Genomic DNA, 12,544 nt, shown 5'->3' on the forward strand with positions numbered 1-12,544 from the left:
TCAAGTATAGAACTTTCGAATATATTAGTGGATTCCTTTGACATAAGTGGAACACTGATCATGATTCCATTCAATGATTGATTTAGCTGTGTGTAGACACCCATTTGTGTCTCCCCAAAACCAAACCCAGTGATGAGTACCTTTCACGTCGAATCATAATCGAATGAAGCGAAAGTGTGGAAAGTTTAGTGTTGCGGATAGTTTTAATTTCTTTTCTCTTCTCTCTGTTTTTGAAAACTTATTTTAAGAAAACAGCCAATCCAGTTTTGTTGTTCCATGATATGGGTCCAATAGTAGTGTAGTTGGATGGGGCTTGACAAGAGCTTTCCAACGATATATTATAAGCCCAATTCCGATGAATATTGAGGAAGTTATGGCCAATTTACTAAACTGAGCCCGGTTTGGCCTTATATGCGGCCCAATGATCTCGGGGAGGGCCTAATATGATTTATCATTCCTAATGCAATTAGGAATGGTTTTAGTCTTCTAGATTCTTCTAGAAGGTTCTTTTCGTTCCTAATTCAGTTAGCATTGATAAATTGACTTTTTTTTACTTTCCAGAGTTTTAATTAAAATCAAAAAGCATTTTCGAGGAAAATATACAATTTTTTCGTCCTGTACGGCAAACTTATCTGATTTTCAAAAACGCGTTAAAAACAGGCTTGGCGCTTGACTCCAGGCATTGGCGCTTGGAACCAGGCCTGGCGCTAGCCGTTGGCGTCTGGCGCTAGTTAGCCAGGGTTTGCGCCAGCTTTGTTTTTTGTGCGTCAGACTCTGTTTTGTTAATTTATCTTTTTGGCTGATTTTCTCTATAAATAACGTATTAAAAACTCCGTTTTCATTCACCAATTCTCACTAATTCTCACCTACAATCAGTTTTCATTCGCAATCATTAATTCTCTAATTCTCTCTTAATCATTCACCAATTCTCATCAACAACCAGCTTTTCAATATTGATCAACAATTAGTTTTCAATTCTCTCATTCTCTTTTATCATTCACCATATCTTTCTCTTTAAACTTGATTTACATAAAAAATTTCGCATTCGCAAGATCTAGAAACACCAAGCCATATTCGAAGTTGCCTTCGCCCTAGACGTGAAAGGTTTAATTTCTGAGGGTTTGGTCCCAAATCTCTATTTCCATTATTTAATTTAATTGTTTGATTATTATTTTCCTTGAAGTTACTAACGTGTGTATTTTGTTATTAGAAAGAGGTACGAGGCATCAAAGTAAGTGCTTTAATGGTTTTAATTGATATTATGATGTAGAAATCATGTTTAAATTGTTATTATGATATTCCTAGTATCATGTCTAGGGTAACTTTAATACTAAATATGATTGTTGTGATGCTTCCTATGTTCTTCCTTTTATTTATGATGGTTAGTATCATGTTAGAGTTAAAGATTTGGTTTTTATGGCTTAGTGACATGCTAGGGTTTGTTATTAATCTTGTTAGTATCATGCCTAGGATCTTGCTATTATTATTATGACTAACATGATTATTATTATGGTTAATATGATTGTTATTATGATGATTATTTTATTGTTATAATTTTATGATCATGATTATATTTATTGATTATTATTATGTTGCTTGATACATTATTTATTGTTATTGCTTGATCACACCTTTTATTGCATGTTAAAGGGAATTTGTACTTGTAATCACGCTTAATAAGATAATTAATAATCTTGTTTAGGGTTAATTTGATTATAATTTAAGTGATCGCCAATAATAGATTTATTTGTGCATTAATATTCATCCAACATAGATAAACAGGTTTAGGGTTAATCCTATTGATTGCATGTTAATTAGAAAGTGCACATGAATACGATCAGAATAAAGTAGAGGCCTATTATTAGGGCAGGTTCAATCTCTTTTAGGTTGGATTTGTACCTTCATCCCCGAACCCTTATTTGGTTTAAGACCTTATGGAGTTGACGATCTCTTGGATCGTTAAGGGGTGTAACCTTCACCCTGTGAATGGTTTACAAGTTCCTAAAACTTTTTGGCAACTCTTTTGATCTATCTTCTTCCCTTTTGGACGCCACCGTACTTTAGTGTATGATCACAGTGGGGTTCAAGCTAGGGGTTAACGCTTAAAATTTATTCCCTACATTGTGGTACACTTAAACGTCTAACCGTAACTAGATACTATAAAGGGTGTTTCCCGGTTACTTCATGAGTTGAGTGGGAGCTTTGGTTGCCACAATATTGGATAGAGCCTACCTATTTAATTAGGGATGTGTCTTGGCCCCTTGAAGAGGGAGAATTCAGAAAATGCATGGTCGTGCTCAAATGCATTACATAGTAATCATTTGTTTTGTGAATCTAACTTAGTTTTTCAAGAACAGATTTGTAGACTAATATGATCACGACATGAGATGCAATCATATTATCAAATCGACACACATTGACTTAAGTAATTTGAATATTGCGCACTTGACTCAGACAAATGGGAGATTGCAGGAATTATGTCTTCGATAAGTGCAGTTACTAGATATATCAAGGATCACTATTATGGAGATAATAAGTTCATTCTTTTGGGTCGTCATTGTTTGTTGCTAGATATTGTAGACACCCATTTGTGTCTCCCCAAAACCAAACCCAGTGATGAGTGCCTTTCACGTCGAATCATAATCGAATGAAGTGAAAGTGTGGAAAGTCTAGTGTTGCGGATAGTTTTAATTTCTTTTCTCTTCTCTCTGTTTTTGAAAAATTATTTTAAGAGAATAGCAAATCCAGTTTGGTTGGTCCATGACATGTGTCCAATAGTAGTGTAGTTGGACGGGGCTTGACAAGAGCTTTCCAACGATATATTATAAGCCCAATTCCGATGAATATTGAGGAAGTTATGGTCAATTTACTAAACTGGGCCCGGTTTGAGCCTTATAAGCGGCCCAATGATCTAGGGGAGGGCCTAATATAGATTTATCATTCCTAATGCAATTAGGAATGGTTTTAGTCTTCTAGATTTTTCTAGAAATTTCTTTTCATTCCTAATTCAATTAGCATTGATAAATTGACTTTTGTTGACTTTTCAGAGTTTTAATTAAAATCAAAGAGAATTTTTGAGGAAAGATACGATTTTATCCTCCTGTACGGCAATTTTTATCTGATTTTAAGAAAACGCGTGATATTCTGAATGAGCGCCAAACGCCAATTGTAGCGCCTGGTGCCAGCGTTGGCGCCTGGCGCCAATGGCCAGCGTTGGCCCCAATTCAGTTTTACGTGCGCCAGAACTCTGTTTAGATATTTTATCTTTTTGGCTGATTTTCTTTATAAATAACGTCGTAAAAACTCCGTTTTCGATATTCAGTCTTCATCGATAACCATTTTTCATCTACAATCTACCCACTATCATCAGGATTCTCTTGATTTTTTTTTTCTCTCTCTCTTTTCTAAACTAGCTTCTCTCAAATATAAAAATTCCGCATTCATTAGATCTAGAAACACCTAGCCATATTCGAAGTTGCCTTCGCCCTAGACGTGAAAGGTTTAATTTCTGAGGGTTTGGTCCCAAATCTCTATTTCAATTATTTAATTTAATTGTTGATTATTATTTTTTCCTTGAAGTTACTAACGTGTGTATTTTGTTATTAGAAAGAGGTACGAGGCATCGAAGTAAGTACTTTAATGGTTTTTATTGATGTTATTATGTGGAGTTCATGCTTAGATTGTTATTATGATTCCTAGTATCATGTCTAGGGTAGCTTTAATATCAAGTATGATTAAAATTACTATGCTTCCTATGTTCTTCCTAATATTTATGATTGTTAGTATCATGTTAGGGTTAAAGATTTGATCTTTATATGCTTAGTGACATGCTAGGGTTTGTTATTAATCTTGTTAGTATCATGCCTAGGATCTTGCTATGCTTTAACATGATTATTATTATGATTAATATGATTGTTATTACGATGATTATTATGCTTTAACGTTATTATGATTATTCTTTATGATTAATATGATTATAATTTTATTATTTATGATTTATATTATGTTGCTTGATATATATTTTTATTGCTTGATCACACCTTTTATGCATGTTTAAAGGGAATTTTGTACTTGTAATCACGCTTAATAAGATAATTAATAATCTTGTTAGGGTTAATTTGATTATAATTCAAGTGATCGCCAATAATAGTTTTATTTGTTTATTAATATTCAACCAACATAAATAAACAGGTTTAGGGCTAATCCTATTGATTGTATGTTAGTCAGAAAGCGCACATGAATACGATCAAAATAAAGTAGAGGCCTATTATTAGGGCAGGTTCAATCTCTTTTAGGTTGGATTTGTACCTTCATCCCCGAACCCTTATTTGGTTCAAGACCTTATGAATTTTGACGATCTCTTGGATCGTTAAGGGGTGTAACCTTCACCTTGTGAACGGTTTACAAGTTCCTAAAACTTGTTGGCGACTCTTTTGCTCTATCTTCTTCCCTTTTGGATGCCATCGTACTTTAGTGTATGATCACAGTGGGGTTCAAGCTAGGGGATTAACGCTTGAAATATTCCCTACAGTTTTTGGCGACTCCACTAGGGAGGATTTCTATTTTTAATTCCTGAATTTGTTTCGGCAATGATTTAGAATGAGTGGATGAGACTCGAAACGTTCTAAGTATTTCATGTGCGTAATTTTGATTAACATTATTGTCATATGCATAAAAAAAAGATCTCATTGGAATGACCATCCGTAATGAGTTAAAAACATAGGATTTTACACGTAGGAAATTTGAGAAATATCTTTCACAACTAGGACCGAAATAACACTGCGCGAAACTGGGAAATTTTATTGAGCACAGAAAGCTTCTGAGGCATGTAGGAATTAGTGTCAGCGACCAGAGGATTGGCGCCAGAATATTAACTGTAGCGCCAGACGCCAGCATTGGCGCCAGGCGCCACAGCTAAAACTTGGCGCCAAGCTCTGTTTGCTGGCGCCAAATTCTTCCAATATTGAGCCAGAAATATGCGTTCTAATTTCGACCAGTTTTTCGTATTGTTTGCTCGATCCTACTTCCTAATTGAGTTTTTTCTCACTTTTCTGAAACCCATATGTGTTCTACATATGGACATAACCCTCAGGGAATTCATGCTCCGTCTACCTGATTGAACGCTCTGAGCAACAAAGGGTACATCTGAGAATGTTGAATTCACCAAACCATGGAAGCCAGTTTTTCTAAAACTCGTGGTGTCCCATCCACTCGCGCCAACCCTTCACGGTTAGGCTTCCGCGCGGTGCATCCGGACAATTAACCATGGACCCTCTATTGACTAAACTGTATCCCGAACTTTAGAGAACTAGAGCCATGGTTAGGTTGCAAACTCATTGCATCATATTGTGCCTACTTGATTAATTGTGCATTATTTGTTGTGCATATATATGTTTTCTTAACCGTTTGTTTGACTTGTGTTGAGATTTAATAAATTAATGACTAAAAAACTTTGCCTAATTAATTAATTAATTAATTAAATAGAGTCAATAAAGTCTAATAATTTAATCAGAATTGACCTAGTACGACTTTAAGAATACCCCTGTTGATTAATAACACCGAAAATAGTCCCAGATTGAAGCTCCAGCATTGGCGCCAAAGTCTGGACTGTAGCGCCACTCTGTGGAGTGTGGCGCCTGGTGACAGCTCTGTTGTTTGGCGCTACACTACACAGTGCGACGCCAGTCCTGTCGTTTTGCCGACAGTTCGGATTATTGGTCGAGTCATCACCTAGTGTCTAATTAATTAGTTTGCTAAATAATTCGGTTAAATTTCGCTGTCAATAACACCTTGTCGAGTCATTAATTGAGTCTAGTCACATAGTCTAGCCACATGGTCAAGACACGAGTCTTAACATATCACCTACACTCACTAGTCTTAGCACGCACTTCGAGTATATGTCACCATGACCATGTCTTAGGTTCATGCATGAGTCGGTTTTTTCCGTCATTGAGTTGGGGGGTACATCTTATTCCTAATTCTTCATATCCCTCCATCTACATCATTTTTCTTCACATTCTATTCTAATCTTTCTTCAATTCCTCCATCCATTGCATGTTGAATAAAGTTTGAGTCAAATAATTAACAATGAATATCCCAAATTCTTTTTCCACAGTACTTGGTCGAGGAGAGAAAGACGATTAATCAAGGACAACCTCTTTATTCAAGTTTCACTATTCGATAAACCAATTCGTAAAAAGAGGAACTCTAAAAAGATAATGGCAAGTCAAGAAGAGGTCAATGAACTTAAGAGTCAATTGAATGACGTGACTGAGGTGTTAAAGGCTTTAACCCTCAAAATTGATGACCTTGTGAAGCAACAACAAATGAACCTCATGCAAGAAAGTTTGAGAAAGCTATCTAGTGACTATAAATTTCAGGGCATGAGTTCACAAGGGGTCTCGCTGGACAAGTAACTTCTTCCGCATAAGTTCAATGCCACTGACATCCCAAAATTCAAGGCAACAGATAACCCTTACTTCCATCTAAGAGCTTTCGAAACTATAATGAACATTAAGGGTATCGATAAGAAGGTTTTCCCCTCTCTGTTCTCACTATCTCTTGAGACCGTTTGCCAACAATGGTTCTTCTCCTTGACAAAGAGAAAACCTCTACCTGGGAATCGATAGTAAACGCTTTCGTTGATAGGTACAAGTGCAATATTCAAGTTGAAACCGACTATAGACAACTTGAGATGCTAAGACAAAAAGAGAATGAAGGCTTTACTTCTTTCTTTAATAAATGGAGGGAAACTTTCGCTAAGATGATTGAGGCGCCCACTGAAAAAGAATCTGTGAGGATGTTTATCAAGAATCTCCAAGAGAGGTATTCGAAGCATTTAAAATATTAACACAATCTGAATACTTTCAAGGCCGTTTATGACATCGGAATTGAAATCGAAGATGACCTCGCAAAACAAAAAGCTACTAACAATAGTAACCACGTTGGTTGGAAAGGAAAGAAGAACGACAACCCTTCTTAATCCGAAAACGCCCACTCTAGTAACAATGTTAGTACCTTTGATCTCAGTGAAGTTTTAGCCATGGATAACCAAGGATCTAAGAAGCAACTAAGGAAAGACTTCACCCCCATTGGGATGAGCTATGATACTGTCTTCGATCGACTCCATGCCAAAGGACTCATTACTCCCATTGGACCTATTCAAGATCCCACACCTGAAAAGAGATTTCCTAGTTGGAATCTAGACGAACACTGCAAGTACCATCAAGGTAGGGGTCATGCTACTGAGAGCTGTTGGAAACTAAAGGAGGCTATCCAACATTTGATTGATAACAACAAGCTTCCCATGCCTCCAGTTAATAAGAAGAGTGAGTGATGATAAAGGAAACAACACAAGACAAGAGGCGAGCTTCAACGACAAGATTTCGTGACCTTTTTTTTCTATTTCTTTTTTATTTACCCTTTCCCCAATAAGTCTAGCATAGGCACCTTTTTATCCTCCTTAGATTTATTTTGTTGGATCATTATATATTTTCTTTTAATAAAGTGAGCATTTATTTCCTTACATATGATCATTTCATTACATTGCATTAAAAAAAAAAAACAAAAAAAAAAATCCATGTCGAACTAAACACAAGGTATACCAATGATTTGAGGCACCCCTTGTAGCCACATCATATCTCCTTTCACCTTTCAAATTTACAGTTCTTTCTTCATAAACCACTTTGAGCCTCGTCTAACGATAAACCTTTCTTTCTTCAACCTACATCTACCTAACCTTGGGATGAGATGGTGTGTAACTTATGCAATCTCAAAAGCTTGAGTGACTTCAAAAGAAAATAGCAATAGCAAAAAAAAAAAGAAAAAAAAAAGTGTACAAAAGGGAAAGTGTTCCAATGTCTTTGATATGAAAATATCTTCGATAAGAACACGTCTCATATTGCGTCTCTTATCGAGTGCTCGGTACCGTGCCTGAGAAACATGAATGCCAAGTGAGTGATAGACCGCATGATCGGGATTGCCCACACTTATAAAAATAAGATAAATGCTAAAGCAAAAAAAGAGAGAGCTAAAAAAGAGTAGAAAACCTCAAGCATAAAAATATAAAGATTTCAAAATCAAGGTTGCACACCTTGGGGGCTTATCGAGGGTCTTGAGCCTTTTATCCCCTTCTTATTTCACCTTTATCCTAACCACGTTACAACCCTTAAAAAGACCTTTTTGAGGTATACACATACTTGTGCGAGGTTTGGCTAGAGCTACGTTCGGCCTGATTCCTAACGGATACGTAGGCAACCTCATATCGAGGTGCGGCCGTAACAAACATGCATTCATATTCACATTCTTACACCATGATCATATCAAGGGATCCCCTGTGCTCATCCCTATTCACTTAGAGCTAGACTTGGGGGCTTGATCCCTATATCATTAGCTTACCTAGCCTAAGAGCCACCACCATTTGACTCTTTTAAATACTAACTCCAATAGGTCTGGAACCAAGACTGGAAGTTCGGGGATGAAGGTACAAATCCAATCTAAAAGAGAAAGAACTCGCCCTAATAATAGGCCTCTACTTTATTCTTCTCGTATTCATGTGCGCTTTCTGACTAACATGCAATCATTAGGTTAACCCTAAACCTGTTTATCTATGTTGGTTGAATATTAATGCACAAATAAAACTATTATTGGCGATCACTTGAATTATAATCAAATTAACCTAAACAAGATTATTAATTATCTTATTAAGCGTGATTACAAGTACAAATTCCCTTTAAACATGCAAGGTGTGATCAAGCAATAACAACAATATAAATCAAGCAACATAATAATAATAATAACAATCATAATAATCATAATTATGTTAAAGCATAATATAAATAGCAAGATCCTAGGCATGATACTAACAAGATTAATAACAAACCCTAGCATGTCACTAAGCATTAAAAATCAAAGCTTTAACCCTAACATGATACAAACATGAATATTAGGAAAGAAAATAGGAAGCATCATAGAAATCATAATTGACATTATATTCTTTACCCTAAACATGATACTAGGAAGCAATAAAAACATCCTAACATGATACTGGGAATTAAAATAACAATCTAAACATGATTTCTATATCATAATATCAATTAAACAATTAAAGCACTTACTTAAATGCCTCGTATCTCTTTCTAATAACAAAATACACGCATTAGTAACATCAAGGAAAATAATAAATCAAGACAATTAAATTAAATAATTGAAATAGAAATTTGGGACCAAACCCTCATAAATACCAAACCTTCCACGTCTAGGGCGAAGGCAACTTCGAATTATGCTAGGTGTGTCTAGATCTTGTGAATGCGGAATTTTGTTTATGAAAAGGGCTGGTTTAGAATAAGAGAAAGAGAGTATCAAGAATTTCTTGATGAGAGTTGTTAATTCAAAACGGAGGTTTGAAGAGGCTATTTATAACGAAAACAAGCCAGAATATGATAAAAAAGAATCGGAGTTTTAAGAAGAATAAAACACGACGCTGGCGCTGCAAATGCCTCTGTCACCGCGAGACAGGCTCGCGCGACAGGTTTGTTGTGTGGCACTGCAGGTAGTTTTCCACACGTTTTCTATTTTTTGATAAAATTAAGCATACGAGGGGTAAAACTGTAATTTCATTTAAAACACTTCTTTTATTCTAAATAAAACTCATAAAACTCAATTATCAATGCTAATCACATTAGGATTCAAAAGAACCTTCTAGAAGATTCTAGAAAACTATAATCAATCTTAATTGCATTAGGAATGATAATTCATAATAGGCTCTCCTCTAGTTCATTGGGCCGCATATAAAGATCAAACCGGGCCCAGTTTAGTAATTTGGCCCATAACTTCCTCATTATTCATCAGAATTGGGCTTATAATATATCATTGGAAAGCTCTTTTCGAGCCCAATCCAACTACACTATTATTGGACCCTTATCATGGACCAAACTAAACTGGATTGGTTATTTTCATAAAATATGTTTTCGAAAATATAGAGAAGAATAGAATTTAAAAACTAATCGCAACACTAGACTTTCCACACTTTCACTTCATTCGATTATGATTCGACATGAAAGGTATTCATCACCGGATTTGGTTTTGGGGAGACACAAATGGGTGTCTACAGGTATGGTTATTGGGTATCATTTTAAAATTAACGGTTATCCGATCCGATCCGATAAGCATTTTTTTTTTTTGCTTTTTTCCCTACTTAAATCTATTTTTTTAAATCTAAACTCTTACTTTAATTCATAATTACTTAATAATATCAATGTTAGTAATGTTATTAATATATTAGTCAAAATCATATGATATTGTTGTTAATTAGTGGTAAATTTTATCATACTAACTACATAATTAAGTTTAATTATCATTATTGGATATCTTATTGGGTACCCGATAACCGATCCGAAAATCCGGATACCCAAACTTATCGGTTCGGGTTATGGATATCACTTTTAGGGATTTTGATTATCGGGTACTCGAACCGTTAGTACTAGGTACGGGTACCCGTACCATGCTCACCCCTGACATGAGCACGTTTTAGGCCTAATTAGTAATCAAACAAGGCTCTAAAATAACTTGGTCTCAAATATAGGTTTTAAATTACTTCATAGTGCATTTCGTAGTCCATAAACACTTCAACTTTGATCTAGCATGACGAATGGATTTTTGTAACACCATCGCACTTCCTGTCGAGACAAAAGGTCAAAAGTAGGTGTCTACAGGTACCCAAAAACTTGGGTACCCGGATATGAACACCCCTATGTGATGCTGCTCATATCTTCACTAGGGTAGGATTCGCTAAAGCTAGAGGAATGGGAGTTGTGATTGTATCTCGGCTTTCCACTAATTTTTTGTAGGTTGTATGATTTTGTCTGTTTTCGAGATCTAATAATAATAATAATAATAATAATAATAATAATAATAATAATTCTCTCGGTTTGGGGCGACTACGGTTGGGTAGTTTTAGGCTTCATCACCGGCTTCCACGTCAATTTTCCGGCTTCTTCTCCTGCGAAGTGTTAGGTCTTAGGAAAAGGGCGTTTTCTGGGTTCTTAGCAGGCAACAACTACGCAATTTTCCGTCGAAATTCAGGCAGTTTCGGGGCTTTTTTCTGAGAGGTTGCGCGACCATTTTCAACGGTTTTCCGGCAGCTGCTTCAAGCGTGGTCTACTCTGTTTTTAGTCGTGATTTTGGGTGCGTTTTTTGATCAAATTTGGTGCAATGTTCAGGCGGCTTTTGGTTCTGTTTTGAGGGCTGTTTATGGGATGGTTTCTGGCTGGTTTTCAGGCGACATTCTGGTCGATTTTGAGGCAATATTCAAGTTGTTTCTGCTTTGTTTTCAATCGTGTTTTTGGGTGCGTTTTTGGAGCAATTTAGTGCATATTTTAGGCGGCTTTTGGGTCAGTTTTGAGGGTTGTTTGCGGGCTGTTTTCAGGCTGGTTTTCTAGCAAAATTCTATTCGTTTTAGAGGCATAATTCAGGTTAGTACTACTCGAGTTTTAGGCTGTGTTTTGTGGCAGTTTCGGGTGCAGTTTCGACTGCTTTTGGGTGCAGTTTATGGTCTGTTTCTGGTGCATTTTCTGGCGTATTTCAGGTCAGTTTTCAGGCGTTTTGGCGCTGGTTTAAGTCTAGTTGTGGACTGGTTTTTCTGGTCAATTTTTGGCCAGTTGTTTTGGTGCGTTTTGGTGGTGTTTTTGGTGTGTTTTGGGTGCAGTTTTCAGGCAGCTTTATAGGGGTTAAATTGGCAGTTTCCAAGTGTCTCTTGGGAGGTTATCTGCACTTTTTCGGGAGTCGCTGTGAAGTTTCATTGTCCGTTTGTGAGTCTTAGTGGTTGTCAAGATGGAAGTGGAAATGGCCTTTCTCGACGTTCTCTAATCAGGCATCTTAGTGATCGTCATTGTTGGTGCGCGAGATATCACCCGACATTCTCTTACTTCTAATTTGGCTGTTTATAATAAGGCATAAGTTACTTTTAGGCGTATGGGGACTTGGTTATGTGGAGTTTGCTATAAAACGCACATGTTACGTTCTAAGTGTCGTCATGATAGGGATGAGGATGTGTCACCCCCTGATGAAGGAGATGGTATTGTTCATTTTGTGCTTCATAATTTCACCAAGTCGCAAGCTCCTTCTTCTCCTGCCTCAGTGCTTCATACACTCAGTAAGACTCAGTGCCTTCAAAAGCTAATAGAGTTGAGTTGTATGGATAGTGTACCTTATGCTTTTGCAAAAGGTTCATTATATGTGCCATGAAATGTACAAAGCAAGATGTTGCATGTGACGTGTGCATATGTACAGTTTTCAAGCAAATTCAGAATGAGCATACGGAGAATTACCAAGAATAGATCCTTGAGTACTTGAGAAGCACTAAAAGGAATATTTCTAGCTATTGTGTTAAATGGTAATTTAAGCAAATTGTCAAAAGGTTACACAAATGCAAGTTTTTCAAACAGGCAAGATGATTCTAGATGGTGATCTAAATGCATATTTGTGTCTGGATGGAAAAGGACAGTGAGCTTGAAGAGTTCAAAGCAGAGCACTGTTGCATACTCAA

The sequence above is a fragment of the Chenopodium quinoa genome, unplaced genomic scaffold (genome assembly GCF_001683475.1).
Source record: "Chenopodium quinoa cultivar QQ74 unplaced genomic scaffold, ASM168347v1, whole genome shotgun sequence".
Taxonomy (NCBI): domain Eukaryota; kingdom Viridiplantae; phylum Streptophyta; class Magnoliopsida; order Caryophyllales; family Amaranthaceae; genus Chenopodium; species Chenopodium quinoa.